Here is a 20,454-nt window from a genome sequence, read left to right on the forward strand (position 1 = left end):
TTAAATCTAATCTAAAAGTAGTTCGTTATATTAACATTCATATCATTATAGCACCAGCGAGCATACTTTGTCACTCTCAGGATTCACAGTTGGCTAAGACTTTAATCTATTTCCAAGGTACCATGCATAGCAACTTCTAGCACTATGAAAAGCTAGTCAGTAGGGATGAAGCTTCCAGATGAGTATTAACTTGAGTTTTTCCATGTTCTGGGGTGATTCATGTTATGTGGTGACTTCAAAAATAGGATCTTACCATCAAATTCTGGAGTATAACCATGAGCCTTGACAATAATTTGTAATGTTTGGGGTTTATGAGATCTCACTAGCCAAGCACTCCCAAAGATATATATTGCATCAGGCAATGAGTTGATAAGTATTCTGTCCCATGACTTTTTATTTCTTGAGAATTTCAGACATTTCATAAAATGTGTTTTGACCAGATCCTCCCCCATCTATCTTAAGAAGCATCTGCAGGAGTAGGTTTCCATGTGGTGTTTTGAAAGTCTTAGTGTCAGTTATTTCTCTCCATACCTCCTCATCTACACTGCCCCCCCATCTCCCACCCCATTTAACCCTTCTTATGCCTTTACCCTTTTCATGACACCTGGGTTCTAATCTCCCTTCCCTAAAGCGCCCAACCAAATCCTCCTTAATCGTTCCCTGACTTCGATGGTACTCCAATTTAAATACTCTTATCTAAAAATTCAAAGCTAGCATACACATATGGAAGAAAACAATCTGCATTTGCCTTTCCATGCCTGGGTTATCTCACTCAGAATGATTATTTTCAGCTCCATTCATTTACCTGCGAATTTCATGATTTCATTTCTGTTTACAACTGAATGGTATTCTTTTGTATACATGAGTCACATTTTCACTCTCCATTTATCTCTATTGATGGATATCTGGCTCTTTCCATTTCCTGGCTGTTGTGAATGCAGCAACAATGAACATAGGTGAGCAAATAGAGCCCTTTGAATATACACCCATGAGTGGTGTGTTGGCTAGTTTCCGGTCAACTTGACTCAAGCTAGAGCCATCTGAAAGGAGAGAACCTCAATTGAGAAAATGCCTCCTTAAGACCTGGCTGTAGGGCATTTTCTCAATTCGTGATTGATTGGGGGAGGCAGCCCATTGTGGGTGGTGGTACCCCTGGCCTGGTGGTCCTGGGTTCTATAAGAAAGCAGGCTGAGCAACAAAAATAATTTTATGGTTGGGGGTCACCACAAAATGAGGAACTGTATTAAAGGATTGCAGCATTAGGAAGGTTGAGAACCACTGCTCTAAGTTGTTTTATTCTTCATACTTTTTTATACTATTCAAATGTTTTTATCCTCTAAAGCAGTGGTTCTCAATCTTCTTAATGTTGTGACCCTTTACTACAATTCCCCAACCACAAAAATTTTCATTGCTTTTTCATAATTGTAATATTGAATCACAATGTAATATCTGATATTTGAGGTATCTGATATGTGACCCCTGTAAAGGGCTGTTCAATGCCCCCAGAGGGGTGGAGTCCCACAGGTTGAGAACTCCTGGTATAGAATCTTATCTGCAAATGAGAATGATTTGACTTCTTCCCTTCCACTTGCATCCCCTTCATCTTGTCCTCTTTTCTTGGTACTCTAGCTAAGGCTCCAATACTGTATTGAACTGGAGGCTTTTGTTGTTCTTCTGCTTTCTTAATCACTCAGTTGTCTCCCCAGTCCCTGGAATAAAGACCTTTGAGGTATGTCCTTATGTGGTGATATTGTGTTCCTCAATATATTGTGCTCCCTAATAAACTTATTTGGGGTCAGAGAACAGCCACTAGATAGACATAGAGGCCGGAAAATGGTGGCACACACACACCTTTAATCCTAGCATTCTGTGAGTTCAAAGCCACACTGGAAACACTCAGTCATGGTGACTCACACCTTTAATCCCAGGAAGTGATGGCAGGAAGCAGAAAGGTACATAAAGTGTGAGGTCCAGGAACTAGAGCCTTTTTAAGCTTTTAGCTTTTAGCAGCAGTTCTGCTGCGGTCCATTCAGATGAGGACTCAGAAGCTTTCAGTCTGAGGAAACAAGAACAGCTGGGGAATTGGCAAAGTGAGGTTGGATGTGGCTTGTTCTATTTCTCTGATCATTCATTGTTCACCCCAATATCTGGCTCCGGGTTTGTTTTTTATTAGTAAGACTTTTTTAAGATTCATGCTACTTCCTTATTCTCTAGATTTCATTGATTTCTTTGTAATATCTCTTCTTGCATCTCTAATTTTGTAAATTGGGGTCTTCTCTTTCCTTTGCTTAATTTGGATAAGGATTTGTCAACCGCACTAATCTTTTCATAACACTAACTCTTCATTTCAGTGATTCTCGGCATCTGGTTTTAATTTCTATTTCATCAGTTTCTGCTCTGATCTTGCTCATTTCTCCCTGTCCACTGCTTTAGGGTGTTGTTTGTTACTTTTCTTCCAAGGCTTTAGGGTTCATCGTGAAGTTGCTTAATTGCATTTTCTTTGATTTTTTTCATGTAGACACTTAGAGCTATATATGAACTTTCCTTTTAAGACTGTTTTCATACATTTTTTATATGTTGTGTTTTCACCTTTATTCAACTTTAGGAAATTTTAATATCTTTTTTTAAATTTCTTTCCTTCATTATTTAGTAGTGTATTCTTTAATCTCCATGACTGTGTGTATGTTCTATGACTTCTATTGTTTTTATCTAGTTTTATTCCCTTGTAGTTAGATTAGGAACGGAAATTATATCAATTTCCTGTATTTGTGGAGATGCTTTATGTCCCAATATGTGGTCTATTTTAGTAAAGGATCCATGCATCACTAACCATTTTATATATTTTAAAGGATTTGCAAAGGATTGGAATTAATCCTTTTTTGAACTTTTAGTAGAATTCATCATTGGGTCAAATGCACCTACATTTTCATTGAAGAAAGTTTTAAAATTACTAACTCAGCCTTTATATTTACTGTTGACTTATTAATATTTTCTTTTTTTCCTGAGAATATTTTGAAATCTTATCACTCAATTTATCCATTTTGAACTAAGTTTTCTTCTTTGTTGGTGTACAGTTTTTCGTATTATTCCCTGGATTCTTTTCAATTCCTGCTAGGTGGGTGGCAACATCCTGCTTTCACTCCTCTTTAGTAACCTGAATCTACTTCCCCCTTCCCATTTTGTCATTCTGCCAAAAAAAAAATCATTGATTTTTGTTGATATTTTCAAAGAGCCAATCTCTGATTTATAGGTATATTCAGTATTTATTGATATATTGTTATTTTTATTTTATTTTCCGCTGCTCTAATCCCTATTGTCACCTTCATTCTGTTTTGTTTGCTTATTTTTCTAGTTTCTTAAGGTGGAAGGTGTATTTATAGATCTTTTAAAGAATCAGTTTCTTGTAGCTGTAGCCTAGGCGGGCCTTGAACTTCTGATCTTCCTCCCTCCACCATCATACCCTTTGGTATACACGTAACGTATGTTATTACCAAGGTACTAAGACCAAGTATAGGGCTTAAATTTTATCTTTGCTTCTGATCTTGAAGGGTTATAGTTAAGGAATCACTCTCAATTTAGATAAAGGTGTATAAATTTTTAGCTGTAATTAACCAATTATATTTCCCTCTAGTATCCATGACCTTTATGATCCTCATATAATTCATTTTACAAAGAAAATCATTTGCATGATATAATTGATTTCAATAGACATTGGGTTTCTTTCATATCATGAGAGTCAATTAATGGCCAGGCTAATAAAGCCTTGAAGAAAGAAAGAGTGTCAAATATTTCATAAGCTCCTGAATTAAAACAGTTTTCTAGGTAGTTCCTTTCTCCAGTGTGTTTCAATACAGCATTGTTCCCATCCCCATATAAAGGCAGCAGGCATAGGGACTGGGGGAGAAACCAAACCAAGAGAAAAAGGAAGCACCTCTTCCTTCTTCCTGAGACTTCTATAGTGTCATCTCATTTTCTTGGTGTCTTATGATAACCAGCTTCGACCTCAAAATACAGAAGGATCCTCAGTTTACAAGGACCACAGTAACGTATGGCTAGCCTTAGAAACAAACATCAGATGCTACACATCCTACAAGAAAAAAGACATTATTCTCCTCTCATGTTTATTTTCAAAGGACTCTTACTGGCTCCCAAATTTGGAATCACTTTTTAATAGAAGAATTCTAGTTTTGAAGGATAGAAGACTATTGCCTCTTTCCTTGCCATTTAAGGCTGTTTTGTGGGTGCTTCAGAACAGTGATAGAGAAAAGAGGAAAAGCTGAAGGGTTGGTTTTTGTTTGTTTATTTGTTTGTTTGCATTTCATGCCTAGATATGTTTTAATGTGAGCCCTCTCTTGCTCTCAGTGTAACTTAATTCATAGAACATGGTGAAGCTCACTATCTCAAACCAACCTTCCTTACGGGACAGGATACTATCCAAGGGTCATGATGTTCTTCTCCCCATAAACTCACATACAGTTTTTAAGTTTGCAGATGTAGAGCTGGAAACACTGAGTGTTTTTTTTTTCCAGACTCTGACACCTTTCCTACCTTGACATCTGAGGAGTTTCTCAGCTTCGGCTTTCTGGCTCCCAGGGAGAATAATCCTGACAAAGATATGGTGCTAGCTGTTCGCCTGCGTTTTCCTCTTCCTGGATTGGCTCCTAGATTCCATTGCCAAACACAATGAAGTGCAAGTGACAGTGAGAGCCTTTCCGTCTGGATTCCTGATACATTCATAACATATTCGGTAGCGACTGGTTTTTGCTGTTATTTTTATTTTTGAGTGATAGCGCTGCGTTACGATAGAAGCTCCCAAATCCTCAGTGACTTTGTGAAGCAAAACTCTGGGCAGGCTAATTTTAGACAGAGTGAGGAAAACGTATTTGTGGCATTAATCCACTGAGATTTGGGGTCAATTTATTACTGCAGCATAATGTCCCATATCCTTATTAATATAATTTCCAAAACTCAGTAGGAGATAAGGTCACATGCAGCCATTCTAGCATCAAAGACTCAGTTTGCAGACAATATCCCAAATGCTTGCCTAATGAAGAGAACTAAGGACACAGCATCCACCCAGCTAGCCGAACGATAGCTGCAAGAACGCATTAAACCAAAAACATTGAGACGATTTTTCAGCATTCGTTACTTTTAATTCAGTGGGTCATGCCTTTGTGTGGTCAATTACAGTCTATTTTTGTGCACAATTACAATAACTAACTCTGGTTGCTGTGTGACACCAAGAGATAAAAGGATGCATATGTCAGCTTAATGTTCCAACTTTGAACATTATAAAAATTATCTACAAATCAACTTAAATCCCATGCTTAAGAACAATACTGACATTTTAAGATTTGCTGCACTGTTTAACAGTAGACTGGAATAACCTTAAATTGTTGTTAAGTAATCTGATTTATTTATTAGCTGCAGTCATTTGTATGTTACAACAAGTTTGTTTGTTTGTTTATTTATATATTTATTTTTGTGTTATTCCTATGATGCTTAGAATGCATTAAGTTGTGATCTAATTGCCTATTATACAATATTAAATAACCTACAGAAATGTCTGAATTTATAAAATGAGCTTTGGTCACTATAGGTGGAATGGGGAGCAACATGGGGATGAGAGCAAATATAAATGAAATAATATTCAGTTAGCAAAAACTAGCATAGAGTCCTTTCAGTGCATGTTCTGAGAAGAAAATCCCCAAATTTGCCAATGGTGGTTAGTAAAATTTAAATGGAGTGAATACATACTGAATTTTACCTAAGGGTAGTATAGTCTCTTGTATGGCAACAGTTACTATTTTTCAAACATTTAAACTCCATTTCAGATGCCCACACCCTACATGCTCTCAGTGGTACATGAGAAACCATAAATAATAACTCTGATAGTTCTTTCAAAATTATGTCAGTGATTCCTTTTTAAAGACATCTGCATCTGATTACAATTAGATTGGGCTGTGCGTGAAATAAACTCATTCTGTTAAAATTAAGAAAGTGGGTGTTTAAAGTGATGAAATGCACAACATGGCTATTTCCAGTAACTTCTCCACAGCTCCAATCAAGTCTGACTTTTAAAAGCCTTGATATCACTTTGATAATCATAGTCACCTGCCTTCATGCTTTGTTCCTCTTGGACTATAGTCTTTTTCTTCCTATTTGTATTTTTATTTTTATCAAATGAAACAATGCTGAAAGTTCAATTGGATTCATTCCAAAATGGGAACATCCTAATATGTTTTCTGACCTTCCAACCCCAGCTGTCTCTGCTTCTGTGGTATCAACTCCTGAGTTCCAAGAACACGAACTTCCATTTCTCAATGTATGACATTCTCCTCCTAGGATCAGCTCTTGCTGCAGCTCTTCCCTGTGTTTCCATTTCTGTGTTAAGATACATCTACATTTCATGCTTAGAACCATATTTCTCCAACAGTAGTTTGTGTGTGTGTGTGTGTGTGTGTGTGTGTGTGTGTGTGTGTGTGTGTGTGTGTGTGTGTGTAGGTGTAGGTGCTTGTATGTACATACATGTGGTCACAGGACAACCTCAGGAGCCATCCATCTTGCTTTTTGAAACAGCTTCTCACTGAGCTGGGGATCATTGATGAGGCAAAGCTCACTGCCCAGTGCCTCCCTACTGCTGTGTATACAGGTGCACACCAGCATGCCCAGCATTTTTTCCTGTGAATTCTGAGGCTGAGTCAGGCTTTCACGCTTACCAGGAAAGCACTTTATTGACTGAACCATCCCCCTCCCCCAGCCCAACAGTGACTCTTAAATGCATGCCATCTGTCCATGACACTGCCAACTTGCAGTATCTCAGAGTTCAGAGTCGCATTTTATTCCTCAGTTTAACTTTGTTTCTTTTCCTAATTCTTCTTAGTGCCATCTCAGGCCATTCATCATTCCTTTGCATTTTCATATATATATATATATATATATATATATATATATATATATATATATCCCTTTACTTCTCATAATCACCTCCTTTAGGCTGTCCAGACCACTGAAATAGCTCCCCAACCTAGCATAATGGCTCCATGGTGATGGAGCACTTTCTTTCCTTCCTTCTCTTAGGGAGTAAATCCAGGGCCTTGCATAGGCTTAACAAATGCTTTTCCATTGACTGACATCCATTTATTTCTTTTCTTTTGTAGATTTCTCACTTTTAGAATCCCATACATGGAACTCATCCAGCTCACTCATAGTGTGATTATATTTTTAACTTCATTCCCCATTCCGTCCTTCCTTTTGTTCAAATGGACATCATGGATATTCACAATGGATGATGTCTCTATGGTTGATGAGAGCTACTCTTTCCTTGAGAGGAGCTGAGGGGGGACCCTTGGGGTCACTGGTGTGTCTGCTCTGCTAAAGTCCGGACTGTGGGTCCCTTTGATGAGAGCTGCTCTCGAGCCTCTACAGAACTGACCATGAATGAATAAAGAGGCTGTGAAATGGAAAGGGAGCAAGGAAGAGAACGTGTTTAGAAGGAGGAAAGGGAAGGGAGAAAATGTGGTAATTATAGTATAATCTCAAAAATTAAAAAAGAGAAGAAAAGAAGCATGTGCTGCCTCAGGCAGGGTCTTACTGACCCCTGGGACCCAGCCTCCTCGTTTGTGGAGGAAAGAACAGAAAACTGCACTGTTCTGTTCATAGCCTGTGTGTTTTCTTCTGTCATGCACTGTTGGTTAACTTTTTTCCCCAAACCTTTTATATGATATGATCGTTACAGGGAAGCCTCTAAATTCTCTGTGGAGACTTGCTTGCTGGCAGCTTCCTAATTATTTTCATCACATGTCTTGCTTGGGGGCATCGTCCTCCACTCTCTGTTCTAAAATCATTATAAGTTTTTCTTGTCCTTGAAAGACAGGGAATCAGAAACGTCCTAACACCCTGTGTCTGTCCCAGAATGACTTTGTGGCACATTAAATCTGCCTGCGCGCACCCCTTGAGGGTAGTTTTTGTAAAGACAATGTTAGGCTCTTTTTAAAAAAATGATCTTCATCTCCCCACTATACCCAATCTGCTAAATTGGACCTAGCCCCAGCCCTTTACAGAATACAAGGTACATGGGAGCAAAATGGGGATGTTTATCACAGAGACTCAAAGTGATAGCAAATTCAGTGAACTAAAAGCCCATCTCAATCACAAGTGACTTAAATCTACGAAAAGCCCAGAAGAGTCTGCCCTGTAGGAAGTACAAACCATAACTTCATCTCACAATGGGAAGCCAGGAGGCTGGGTTCTACGTCTTTTATGCTGCTGAATGGATCTGTGCAGGTTGGTATTACTAATATCATAACATAGACTCCAGGATTAGGTCACAGAAAGGAACAAATCCACAATTTTCTGGGTCAGATAAAATCTATACGTTTCTCTTATGTGCCAACAAAACCAAAAGTACACCCAAATCAGTGCTGCTACAATTTCTAGGTTCCCAACATCATCTGAGTCATCTAAGTTGATTGATAATATATCAATGTCCACTCCAGCTTGTAGCACTGTGCTAGTCAGTCAAGACTCTGGACCTTTACTTAAACCACCTTCCATTTATTCTTAGTGATGATTTGAGCTTTTATTTCACAGAGTGAATAGAAGCTATTGTTTATTAATATTCTTAAATTTCAACTACCTTCATTGCCAGTGCCAACATCTTCTGTTCTTTCCTAGATGTACTAAGATGGTAGAAATATGGACCAACCCACCCATTTTTCTATAGCAGTGGCTTTGGCTTTGGCTGTGCATCTGAATGGCGTGAGATGCTTTTAGAAACTGAACTTCTTCAAATGCTACAAGATGGGAATGGGAGCAAGTGGATGGAGATGTGTGAGAATAGAGATCCCTGCTATGTTGAATGTTAAATAAAAAATAAATTCAGACAAACAACAACCACAATAAAACCTGATCTTCAGAGCCTCCTTTAGCCAATGGAATCATCTCTTAGGAGGGAAGTTCAACTATCATAACCCTTTCTAAGCTCCCAGGTCATCTTGTTGGAAGCCAGACTCAAACTCCCACAAAGGAAAATACCCCCGTATGTTCACAAGTGTTCAGTATCAACTCTCAGCACAATGCCTGACTCTGAGTGCTCTTCCTAGTACAGGTCTGTCGGGATGGAATGTTGCTTTCTTTATTGGCTTTTCACACGCAAGAGGATGTACATGATCTCTCAACATCTTTTCATGGTCTCTCATAATCATTGCCAGTCTCTTTGCTTCTCAGTGCCTACTCTTGCCTAAGCCACTCTAAGACCTCTGTCATCCTTACCTTTTGGGACCTTATCTCCACTTGCTATAGAGTTCCTGTCCATGCTGTTTAACACTTCCCTGTTCTGGGGATCATTGCCAGTTTGGCTTCCTGCTGTATCTGCTTCACTATTTTCTCTACCTCTCTTGCTCCCTAAGTGTCACTATTCTCTTGAATCCCACTGGCTTCTTGTCTTACTGTGCACTTGCTTTGAAAACAATTTTGATTGGTTTTAGATCTCCTTTGAAAATATCCTGAAATCGATGGACTTTTCCCTTGGTTAATCAAATTTCTTACCAAGACTTGTTGTAGAAGTTGTCTTTACATTTTTGTTAAATTTATCCCATTGGTTCTTGATTTAATGAGGGAATCCCAGATGAGTGAACACCCCACCCCGAAATTCACCTCTCAGAATCCCCCCAGATACCATAATGCTCTCCTGGTCATGGTTTACTTCCAGTTTTCTTATTCAGCACATGCCAAGAAAGGTTGACCATTTATGGAAGGTTTTGTGGTATTTTGTAATTTAGTCATTTTCATTCCCCAAAGGTCATTATTTAATCTCACATTTAGCTGATTATTTTCCTAAGTACACAATTCTGTTTTAAAAATCCCTTTACTTTAAAATATCAAAAAAGTTTTATTTCTTTTTACCTCTAGAAATTGGGAAGCTGCTGCTCTGATCTTGAACTTGGTATTTTCCATGTTTTCTTGTTGGTGGTCTTCATAAACACCTTAACAATTTTTTTGGTCTCTACAATAGTTTTCATTATTCCCATTATGGAGAGAAAAATCAGAGAAGAATAACTTGCTTAAAATACCACAAGTAGCGACACATATGAATTGAGCTCCACATGTCCTCTATCCTGAGCTGCGTCATTAGAGTTAATGCCACCAGCGTCAAATAAGATGTCATGCTCTAACATCGCTGTCTATTGAGTGTCTGCCCAGACTCAATGCTAAGTGCTTCAATTGCATTTCCTCACGTCATCCTTACAAGAACTCCCTGAGTCCAGTTCTATTTCTATCCTCAATTTACAGACGAGAAAGCAGAACAGTGGAAAGGTCACACAGAAAATAAAAGAAAGAAAGCTCCAAACATATAGTGTAAGGAGCATTGACTGCAGTCTAATAAACACATCCTAAAAAGGATAATTACTAAACACTTTAAGTTTTGCATGACATGCAGTGTCTTTTGCAGCTACTCAAATCAGCCATTACAGCAGGAATGTAACCACAGACACCCAGGATAAAGGATGAATGTGGTTATGTCCCCCTCAAGTTTCATTTGTAAAAGTAGTTGATGTATTTGCCTTGTGAACCACCCTGCTTCAGATAATATCATTTTTTAAAACAAACAAATAATGATAACCTGGTAACGAAGCTAGATTCTGCTCTAACTGGAAAGATTTTGTGTTCTTGGTATTAGGTAAACCCATCAGAGAAGCTTAGGAATTTCAAGTGAGATTGGTGCAGGAAGTTGACAGCAGAAAAAAAGGAAGTTGGTGGAGGTAAGGGACAGATAGTTCTGGTGACTGGAGAAGAGAGGGAGGATGCTCTCAACCCCCATAGCTTCCTCCTCGGCCCACCACTATGCTCTTTCTAGCTCTGCCACATGCTGAGATGACTGCTCTAAGAGACTGAGATAACGAGAATGGATTAATGGCACAAGAGTCAGCATATATAACTTGGATATCGTGACACTCCAACCTGAGTAGTTTTCAATTCTCCAATACCTCAAAAACAAACAAACAAAACAACAAAGAACAATACAGACTTTCTCTGAGGGAAAATTTTCAAAGCATCCTCAGTGTTAATCAAAAAGAGTAATTCCGCAATGCCGGCAAACAGCTGCCTTTCATGTTACAGCCACATGGTTTTGGTAAAAAGAAACAGATGGCGGATTTGGTTCCAAGTGTATAATACAGTACACATTACTCATTTGGAACCAAGATCAGAGGAGCATTTACTTATCATTGCCACATAACCAAGAACTGGGGCTCGGAGAGGAGTGTGCTGCATGACTGAAATAAAGGCTTTACTCTACCAAGAGTGTCACTGGGATAGAGGTAAAGAAGTAATTCCATCTTCAACAAGACTTGCTTCAACAAGATAGAAAGGCAGGGAGGTAGCTTAAGACTTTTCTTTCTATTGGAGTATATGTTTGTCATCTGTAACCAGGAACTGAGACTCAAGATAGTCCCTTTTTACCTTCAGTATCACCATGAGTAAGTCCAAAATTTTTAAAGGTGATTTTGAAGTAGAAAATGAACATTATACTCACTTGGGAGAAAGAAATTGATTACCAAATACAGAATGTTAAGGTAGAGTTACTTTTCTCTTCTATGAAACAATTCTTTATGCACAGTAACAGAACTCTCAGCATGGTTATGGGTGAATATACTTGACTAAGGCGGGGAGACCATGCTTCCTTCCATGCTTTGCAGATCAGTCCAGTCTCATTGCTACAGTGAAATCTGGGAGTCAGTTGCAAACCCAAGACACTAAGTCAAGCCTCCTGTCACAGGGAATCATTCCTCTGCACATTAAACATTTTCACAGTGTATTTCTGTGTCCCTTACCTCCAGAACCCTTGCCTCTATAAAGAGACAAGATTATAAGAATTGATATGTTTTCCTCATCATCAACTGAAAGTCACATGTGGGGCCTAGCTTTATAAATATTCTCAGAAGCACTTTTTGCAGCCTTCTATTAGAACATGTGAAATTGTCCTTAGAATCTGCCTTCCTCAACCAAGAATTCTTAATACTCACAATAGCATTAGAAAATATGTAATTTCTAGGTCTCTACCACCTAAAACTTATAGCATTTTTCTGGTTTGCTATCCAAACTATCCTTGGGACAGGCCTTCCTTATACCCCCCCCCCGAAATCTAATATAAGCTCACATGCTTTATTAAAATATGTTGCATATAGTCTGATGAACTCAAAAGAGATTCTTTATGGTTTTAAAATATTTTTAAGTTAGTGAGAAATTTTCTTCAACCAGTATATGTGTTTTAATCTTTCTCATCAGATCAACATTAGAAAAAATAATTTTAAATTTGGACTTTAAGTTTTTGAAATATAAAGACCACAGCTCTTGCTTTTTTCATCTTTGGTCCTAGAGAGAAGAATGCATGTGTGTTGACATTTGGGTTGGGATGTTGCTGAAGATCATGGATGTTAGCATGGGGCTCTGTAATTGCTGACAATTGTGGGTGCTCAGCTGATTTGAACCAGACGGTGATCCAGATGGTGAAAAGGAGAAATAAGAAAAACTGAACGCTGAACACACACAGTGCCTTCTCTCCTTTGTCTAGCACTTTCGTATAAAATTGAAAACAATACTCTCTGACAATTGTCCTTTAATTCCACAAGTTGGCTGAGTGGTCAGTGGCCCAACTTTTAGTCCTCACTCTCACGCTTAGCCACATCTCTTTGTGCAAGAGAAGAATTCAGAATTGTGTGTAGAGTGACTGTTGGTTAAAGGTAGATAATTTAATGGAGATTCATTCTAAAGATTCCCTAGAATGTGACAATTAAGTGGGCTATAGGTTTTCTACAGTGAATATGCATATTAGAAGGTAATAGGATATGTTCATAAATTCTGAAAAATAAGAACTCAACCCATGTCTCTGTACCACAGCAAATAATCATTTAAGAGTAAAGATAAAATTTACGAAGTTTGGACAAATACTAATGGATTCTTCCTTTTACAGATTCTTGCAGAGAGAATTACAAGAGGATGGACTCCAACAAGGGAAAAGGGGCGTCCAAGCAATGGAGTGGGCTGTAAGCAATAGTGGTGAGTACCAGCAGCAGGGAATGCTTGAACTCAAGTCTAATGTGGATATTTTTTTATGTAAACAATGTTAAAATTGGATTGGCTGAATTGCCTGCAAACTGGATTCCCCTCCCTGTGTGTGATTTCAATCTTTTCCCCCTTACTCACTTGATACATCTTTTCCCAATGAGTAACTGCTTGTTTCTCTCATGTTACCAACTATCAACACGCGCACACACACACACACACACACACATACACACCATGATAAATGATTGAATATATTTTTTGACTCCTCTTTGACTCTTGTGCTCATATTTGAATTTTAATTTTAATATTTAATTTACATATTTATATGTTGATGAGAGACAGTGTTTTGATGGGATTAACTGTCAGGAAACACATTTTGTCTTAAATTCTTTGTTTATCCAGCCTGTGATCCATATATTTCTTTAGCCCCAGTTTTCTTCCCTGAAGCTGAGATGATGCTCTAAGCTTCACTGAGGTCAAAACCAAGGTCATATTCATGTTTGTGTATTGTATTTGAGGTGTTGACTCATTTCTTCAATTTATATAGTTCGCTGTGTGACTACCAGGTGAGCATTTATCTCTACAGTAAAAAAATAAACAAGGCAAACACTAAAGCAGTTTGCAAGGTCTCTTTTTATTTCTATGACCAATTAAACAAGAAACTAAAAGTTGGACAGAGACCAAAGAAAACCCAAGGACATAGGTAAAGAGCTCTTGGTTAGACACTGTTAGACCCCTATGAAGTGTATCTGTAGAATATCACCCCAAATGGCTCTAAAACATAGCAAGAACATCAGAGGAAAAAAAAATAAACCAAATACTTGAGATTCTTTCACTAAATGCTTTTAGTCTACTAAATAAAATCATTAGAGGATTGAAAAGATTAGTAACAAGTTTCAACAATTAGAAAAATTGATTTGCCTTCTAACTCAGTGAGAAAATAAAGTAAAATTCAAGTTTACTAGTCAAACTGTAAGATCTATTAGATTCTTAGGTGGGCTAGTCATTCTTCCCAAATTAACTTAGTTCAGTACATTCGTATTGCAGAGAATCTCTCTCTGTGTGTGTGTGTGTGTGTGTGTGTGTGTGTGTGTGTGTGTGTGTGTGTGTGTGTGTGTGTGTTTGGGACAGGATCTTGCTGTGTAGCCCAGGCTGCCCTAGAACTTATGTTGATCGGGCTAGTGGCAAACTCAGTGATCCATCCTCCTTTACCTCTCATGTGCTGGGATCAAAGGTATGTCCCACCATGCACAACTAGAGTCTTACCTTCAGTTCTTACTAGAAGATGGTGCTAAACAACAACAAAGCCATGACTAAAAATGTGTCATAATGTCTTTCTCTTGAGGAACTTGAGGTAAACTTTCAAAGAATAATTTTTAGAAAGATAGCCTTTTTGGGTATTTCTTTTAGGACATTGAAGAAATGACTCTTCCACTAAAACATTGTTTCTTGATTTGGTCTGGACGGTAACAAAAACAGCTCATGGTTAGAAAGGGAAAATCTGGGTATACATGAAAGGGTAGAGTTCTTCAGTCCCCTCTTGGGATATGTCACTGTTTATATGCAACATACAAATGTTTATTTTTACATGCTCAGCCCACAAGCCATTGTTGTAACTAGATTGCACTGATGCCATCCTAACTATTTAGCACACCTACAGAGAATGGCCAGCTACTCCACCAGGGAGGTAAGGTCATTGTTTTGGCCGACTGGAGGTGATTCTTTTAGATCCAGCTTCTAATCATTTCTTGGTACATTTGGAATATAGGCAATAATGCTTAAGTTTCTTTAGGTAACTTTGTGATTACGCTAAGGAGAAGTGCCTTCTTACCTATCTTCCTATGATGGTCAGTTCTGAGTGAGACAATAGTGATAAAAGCCAGACTTTTGGTCTTGACTTAAAAATAGGTATCAATCCGGTATTTCCTGGAAAATGCACAATGGAAAAAAAGCAAAGGTTCTTTGTATGTTGTCTTGTCAGTTCAGCTGGAGCTTGTTTTACTAAAGTGGTGGTTGTAGCTGTGTCACAGAGAGGACATATTTTAATTTAACATTTAGTCACTGGGGGCAGCAGGATAGCGGTGCTCAGAGTCCTGCAGAACTGCCTTCTGCTTCCATGCTTTCCATCTTGCTGACTATTGACCATCAGTATCATTCTTCAGTTTCCTACAAAAGTTAAACATGAGCCCAACAAATGTCCTATCATTTCATTTGTTCTCTTTTGCTATATACTTTTAATTGAATATAATTCAGATTGATTTAACATAAATACACAATTCAAATCTGGTTGGTAGCATCCATTGTTTGACATTAGTAGGCAGTTTTGTAGACCTGGATAGAAAAGTATCATATGATTAATTAGTCCATCAGACAGGAAAGACTTCTGAAGATTTTAATGAGGATTCTCATGCGTTGCTGCTACCAAAACACATGTTTGGGGGGAAGTCTCATGGGAATATTTTTATTTACTGCCAAAGAACTAACTACGTTGAAATTGAGAGACAGAAGGAAAGTTTATACTCATTTTTCTTTTATCATATTTTAAACATTTTAGTAAAATAAAAAAATAATTATAATTTTTACACACAGTAAAATTTGAGAAGGCCAGGCAAGTAAATACCATGACAGGCTACTAATAACTCAGTTAAGGAGTAGACGTCAATTCCTGCCTCTTGAAATTGAACAGACAGTTTCTAAGGAAGCCATGAACAAAGGGCAATCAGTCACCAATGCTCCCAATAGCAAGGATGAGCAAATTGCATGTACCAGGCCTGAGCCAGCCCCCCCCATCTCAAGCCAATAACCAAATAAGGACAGAGCCTGGGGCTTGTCCAGACTTGTCCAGACTTGCCCCAAAATGGAAAAACTATAGCCTTGGCCAATGCCTGCTAGCCCTAACCAATCAGAAACATACAAATATGATTGCCACTCACATAAGCCAATCAGAGAAAGAATGACCTAACTGCCATAGAATTCCTTTAGCTGTGTATAAAAGGAGCCTGAGGGCTTCTTTTGGGGTCACCATTTTGCCTTTGTGTCAGATGTGCGGCCCCCAGCATGCTGGAACTCTTACTCTCCAGATAATACATACTCTTGCCGATTGCATATGTGGATGGTGGTCTTTTGTGGGACTTCTCTAGGGCCCTAACAAAATTAGTGGCATCATTTTGACAGGATACCAAGGGCCACTCAAAGATAGCTATTATTGAGAAGAATTATTCTTTTATTTCATATTATTCAGCATCCAGTTTGGAGTAGAAACCACAGAAAGTGTCATAGCAGGAGAAAATTAATACAAACAATTGGCATTCAGGACCCAGAAACCTGAAAAAGCAAACACAAAATTTTTACTAATTACCTGCAGAACTAGGGGCTAAAAGGGAAGAGACTGGGCTTCTTAAAAGCTGGTAACATAGATGGGGTGCTCAAATAGCCAAGGTTCAAACCTCAGAGAATTGTGTAGCTAGAGTTTTCCTGCCTGGCCCACAGTCAGGACAAATCTCTCTCACCTGCCAGTTCCACAGCCGCTCAGACCCGACCAAGTAAACAGAGACTTATATTGGTTACAAACTGTATGGCTGTGGCAGGCTTCTTGCTAACTGTTCTTACAGCTTAAATTAATCCATTTCCATTAATCTATACCTTGCCACGTGGCTCGTGGCTTACCGGCAACTTCACATGCTGTTTCTCATCATGGCAGCTGGCAGTGTCTCTCTGACTCAGCCTTCCACTTCCCAGCTTTATTCTCCTCCTTGTCCCGCCTACACTTCCTGCCTAGCCAATGGCCAATCAGTGTTTTATTTATTGACCAATCAGCAACATATTTGACATACAGAACATCCCACAGCGGAATTGAGTGTTGCTGAATCATTTCAGCCTCAGCCATGACATAGAGATACCACAGGGGCTTGGAGTACAAGCCCTTGGTGGGGCAGAACCAGAGGCCATAGCTGGGTTCTGTGAGGGAGCACCATGGTGATAGTTTAGGAATGGAAGAAAAAGGCAGAATTGTAGTCATTTGTACTCTTTGAAGAGCCTACACTCATACTGATGAAGCCAAGCAAGCAAGCTAAGAACAGAAAACAACACAGAAATGGGCTAGAAGGAAAGCATCGCTTCCCTCTCCACTAGCCTTCTCTTCCCTCTCAGGGGCCCTGGTTGGCAGAACCTCTGTGTTTCAGCTGGAAAAGAGCTGTGGCTTTCGGAGTCCCAGGCTGAGAATGACAGAAGGGGAGTGTGGAAGAGTGGATGTGAGGCTAAACTATGATAGCATAGCAAGCAGCTCAGGCGAAACAGAAAACCCAGCTCTCTGGTTCTCCTGACCTTCAGTAACAGTATTTCATCAAGGGTATGTTCCGTACGTATGGCTGGAATTCCATATTCTAAGTAAAAGTTACCATTGTCTGAGAAAATTGCCACTGAATTAGTTTGACAGTGCATGGAAAGAAAGTAGTTGGTGACAAATAATCGACTGAACACACGTGTGTACTTTCAATTAATCTCTTTAATTAGCTTAAATAAATCAAACTATTCTATCTTGTGTATCACGTGCACTCACATAGTAAATCATGATGAAAAGGAAAGAATGGGGCAAGCAGGTGGGCTTGTTTCTTGTGGAATGACACTGCAGGAAGTGCACAGTGCGTGACAGCTGGAGACCAGCATGGCCTCTGTGCAAACCAATCCCTGGGCTCTCAGCAAAAACCACAGTGAATCAGGGGGTGGATAATGCTTCTGGGACATTTGGATGAGTAGCAGAAACATGGGTTTTCTGAGCATAAGGACCAGTCAGCCTCCTCTTCTTCCCCAGAAATACTTAACAATTAACTGTCAAGGTCAAATGCTAAAGTGCAAGCACTGAAGCCAGAAGAGGTTCCTCATCAGATGAGTAAGGGCCCAGGCCTTCAAACCTGGCTCCCTGAGTTTGAACACTGGAACCTACATCTTAGAAGGGTGGACCAACTTTTTTTCTCTCTGACTTTGTTCTCTGACTTCTACACATACACTGTGGTACATGCAAGACCCTCCCCCCAGTAAATGAACAACAACAACAAATAGTGCAAATATTGCCATAGAGTTAAACGGCAAAGCAACCCAAGAACACAAAAATGCAAGGGCTGACAAAGGGTGTAAAGCTCCGATGATGAGGGAATGTGTGTAGCCAAGTTCAACAAATGGTCCTGATATCTGAAATATTCTGCATTTGAAGAACCAAAGACATGTTAAGGAAGCTAATTGCCATTGCAGAAAAAAATGTAATATCTACAAAAAGTGAGCCATTTGGGGAAGATAAATGATATCTTTATAATTAAAATGTGATGGTAGAAATTTGAAGATATCATTACTTAGTTTAATGGCAGATTAGACACAGATGATAAGTAGCAAGCCAGGGCTCTCCAGTTTGGAGAACTGAAGAGATTAAAAGCAACAGGGAATTTATGTTGCATGGAAGACGGGTTGAGAATGTGCTGTATATTTGTCATTTATGCATCCTAACCCTAGTGAAAAGAAAAAGTGGCAAGAAGAAATAATCACAGAAATTATATATACTATGAAATACAACACTGGTTATAAAATCAGTGGATTTATTAAGAGGACATTCTTGACTGCTGTAGTCACTGTCCATAAAATGATGTTAGGCACAAGGAAATATTTATTAATATTTAGCCTGGACAGATAACTCAGTGTTTATGAGCACTTGCTGCTCTCGCCAGTAACCTAGGTTTGGTTCCCAGCACCCAGATAGAAGCTCACAACCGTCGGTAACTCCAGTTCTACAGGAGTCCACTGCCCTCTTCTTGCTTCTGTGGGTACCTCATACACATCGTACACAAGTATACATGCAGGCAAAAACACTCATACATATAAAATAGAAGTAACTAGATCTGTAAAAAAAAATGTAGCTAATGAGTCAAAACGTAAAAGGTAAACTTTAAGAATACCAATGGCGAAGAGAAAACTCTGAAGCATTTTCTTTAAAGGGATGAATCAAGAAGAATTAATTTGGTTTGGTAAAACAGCAAAACGAGATATTAAATGAAGCAACATGAGATTCTGCTGTAAATTGCTTTTGAACCTAAATTCTTACAGACAACCACATAAACACCTAAGCAAGGGGTTAAATAGGACATTAATATGCATGTACAACTCAGATATACAATCATCTACAGAAAGTGTAAACTAAGTTTTTAAGTTTGCACTGTGGCAAAACTAAAAAATTGAATGGGGACGGAGGCTGGTGACAAATTAGCTTTCCAAGTACAATCTGGGGCTAAAGTGCATGGAGATCTCACTAGATGAAACAGTGCATTAAAATCAGAGGCGTCTAGGAAGAAGAGGGAATCTTTGCTGTTTGATCAGGTAGATGAATATACAAATATATTTCCTTAAAAATAGATGTTTTGACATAAAGGAAGCTGAGTTTTATTGCAATTACAATTATTTCATTGTGTTATTTCTATTCTTAATAATTAGTTTTTGAAGAACCACCCTTATGTAGGAAGATTGATATAGAAAATCGATGCAAGCATCTAATTTTTAGCACATTGCTGGATTGTTTTCTCTTTAGCTTATTTGTTTTTCTGACGCTCAAGCCCAAAACACTGTTTTAATTCACTTACAAGTTTTAATCTGAATTTTTTTGCGGGGGGGGGGGGGTCGTCGTTTCCTTTGGTTTTTCAAGACAGGGTTTCTCTATGTAACTTTGCGCCTTTCCTGGAACTCACCCCGTAGCCCAGGCTGGCCTCAAACTCACAGAGATCCTCCTAGCTCTGCCTCCCGAGTGCTGGGATTAAAGACATGCACCACCACCGCCCGGCTTGATCTGAAAAATTTTGTCATCCATTTTTTTTTCTATTAGTTTACACTGTTCAGCTCTGCAATGTAAATGTTATGCAACTTCTTTGATTTGTAGTGCTTAAAATAGTCAAGAAGTTATTAAGTGAAAATTTGAGTAATAAATATGAGTAATAAATATGAATATCTTCCTATCGACTTTAATCACATTTCTACTACTCCCTCCACAATGTTCTCTGCCAAGTTTTAGTTTCAGTCCCTTTTTATTCATAAAGTGTCCCTTTATGCCCCTGTCCTCAGAAATGATTGTCTCCTTTATCCACACCTCTACAATGACCTATACCATGACACTCATTCACATGGGCTATGCTGGCCTCCACCATAGTAGTATCAATAGTTACCTATTCAGCTATCATCTCAGATGACTATGAACTCTTTGTGTGAGTGAGGAGTGTCTATTCATCTTTCTGGCTGTCCTCTTGAGAACATACCTATAACTATGCCTTGCACTTGACAGAAAATTTTAATCTAATTGGGTAATTACAAGGAGTACCATTAATCCTTTTAGTAGTACACTTCAGTGAGGCCAGA

General features: G+C 38.7%; 1 protein-coding gene across 3 annotated transcripts in view; it reads left to right on the forward strand.

The window, feature by feature from the left end:
- Positions 1-20,454, forward strand: part of Kcnn2 (potassium calcium-activated channel subfamily N member 2) — a 385,056-nt gene that overhangs the window by 116,402 nt on the left and 248,200 nt on the right. For all 3 annotated transcript variants that reach the window (XR_008219161.1, XM_052742128.1, XM_052742130.1), the window contains exon 2: positions 12,974-13,059. The gene's annotated coding sequence lies outside the window, so the exon portion shown is untranslated. The remainder of the gene's footprint in view (positions 1-12,973; positions 13,060-20,454) is intronic.

Source organism: Peromyscus californicus, unplaced genomic scaffold (assembly GCF_007827085.1).
Source record: "Peromyscus californicus insignis strain IS unplaced genomic scaffold, ASM782708v3 Scaffold_17__1_contigs__length_78620276, whole genome shotgun sequence".
Taxonomy (NCBI): Eukaryota; Metazoa; Chordata; class Mammalia; order Rodentia; family Cricetidae; genus Peromyscus; species Peromyscus californicus.